The sequence below is a fragment of the Triticum dicoccoides genome, chromosome 3B, assembly GCF_002162155.2.
Source record: "Triticum dicoccoides isolate Atlit2015 ecotype Zavitan chromosome 3B, WEW_v2.0, whole genome shotgun sequence".
Taxonomy (NCBI): Eukaryota; Viridiplantae; Streptophyta; class Magnoliopsida; order Poales; family Poaceae; genus Triticum; species Triticum dicoccoides.
Window position 1 is genome coordinate 737,198,197 of NC_041385.1, and position 1,939 is coordinate 737,200,135.

The 1,939-nt window shown below is 46.9% G+C and overlaps 1 protein-coding gene across 1 annotated transcript in view; it reads right to left on the bottom strand.

Annotated features, from left to right (window-relative positions):
• The window catches only part of LOC119281999 (F-box protein At1g67340-like), a 3,288-nt gene extending 1,865 nt beyond the window's left edge, over positions 1 to 1,423 (bottom strand). Inside the window, exon 1 of the mRNA XM_037562377.1 lies at positions 1,349 to 1,423. The gene's annotated coding sequence lies outside the window, so the exon portion shown is untranslated. The remainder of the gene's footprint in view (positions 1 to 1,348) is intronic.
• Positions 1,424 to 1,939: the final 516 nt, after the last annotated feature.

The following is a 1,939-nucleotide window of genomic DNA, read 5'->3' on the forward strand; positions in this document are numbered from 1 at the left end:
CGAAGGGTATGTACGTAGCCTATAGGCCTATGGCCCATACAGGCAGGCGCGCGCCAGGGAGCAGCAGGCCAGCAGCCCGATCTCCCCGATCCCCAGCGATCGAGTGTTTTGAGCGATCAGCGGTATTTCCTTTCACGTAAGAAAAAAGCGATCAATCAGCGGCCTGGACCATTCCTTTCCTGTTCTGTTAGACTCTTTTATCACGCGGAGTCACGCAACACCCAGGTCCCAGCGATAGTTGATGTCCGCCGACGCCGCCGTACACGCATGCTGCACGCACGCACTCCCGCCTTGCCGCCGCCTGGTAATTTCCTTCGTAATCTGTATATGTTCGCCACTGATTTCAATTCCGGGGCCCCCTTTCGCATCTGCTCAATTGTTCTCTTCTCAATCCTTTGCAAACTCTAGGCGCTGTGCAATCCCCTGTGTATTGTATTGTATATATACGCGCACGCACTGAAGTTTGACCATCACTCCATCACGTATTGAGGTATATTGATATAATACTGATACAAGAAAAATCCTTTGATGGATAGCCGGCAATGTTCAACAATTGATAGAACAATTTTTTTTATTTTCAGCATTTTGTGTGTGTTATTATGAAGTCCTCTAGTAAGAGGAATTATCCATCAGGTAGCAGCAAAAGGAAAAAGAAGAAGGAAGTGGAGAAATTGACACACACAAAACGCTGGTGTTTAAAGATATATTCAGATTTTTATTGAACTCGGGCACTCTGAAATCATTAAGTGACAATGAACTTGAAGAATGTTGCACAAAATTTGCAGAAACTTTCTCTCTTAATGATTCATCTCATGTTGAGGTATACGATCTTATTTCTGAATTAGAGATTATGATTATGAGATTAACTTTGCCAGATGGCGTAATGTCTGCTATGGAGATTTTCGGGCATGTGAGAGAAGTCAACTGCTATCCTAATATCTCTATTGCCTCGCATCTTATGTACTGTGCCTATGACGGTCGCATCGGCCGAAAGAAGCTTTTTGAAGTTGAAATTATTGAAGAATTATTTGAGGTCAACAATGACTTAAGAGAGGTTAAATGGTCTGGCTATATTATGCATCGAGAAGAAATTATTGGATGATATTAACATCGACCCTATCATAAGCGACTTTGCATCGAGGAATGTTAGAAGAAAATTTGAAGGTAATATCTATAAATTATTTGATACGCATACTGATTTTAGATGCATTGAAGTGTTACTGATAGTAATTTATATATACACTATTTTTTAGATAAATTTATATATATATGTATATTATAATGACTTGTATATTAAGGGCCCCCAATTTTTAGTTCGCCCCGGGCCCCCGAAATCTCAGGACCGGCCCTGGCTGCACGAGCCGCGTGGTGGCGGGCCGGTCACGGGGAGAAGCGGAGCGAGTGGTGGAGGAGTGGAGAGAAGAGATGTTTCGGAAAAGGGATAGCGGGAGGCGCCTCCTTTTATACACGGGAGCTCCGGTCCGTACCGTGCCTTGGTGCGTGACCCGGCGTGAGCCGAGGCGAGGCGTGCGGGCCCGGATGTCAGCCTAGTCCTGGTTTTATCCGTCCCACTTTAACTTTCTATCTACTGCCAGTGCATGGCCGCACCGGTAGAGTATCAGCAAGATACATATTGGGAGGAACCCGGCTCCTCAGTGATTTGCGATTCCTGGCCGTCGGATCTGGTCCTTGATTCGTTCTCGGCCGCCCGATCTCGCTCTAGAGTGAGCCCAACCATCCAATAAAAACACACTATTGTGGATCGAAACAGTGTGCACCCCGGCTGCCACCACACGGGTAATTCCCGGATCCCACCGGGGGCATACGTGGCCATTCGCGTCCTGGTCTGTCACGTGTCGGCGGCTGATTCGTCCCTGGCGGGTGAGAGGTAAATATCTCCTGCCACCGGCCCTGATTCCAGTGGTTCACCAAGGGTGTT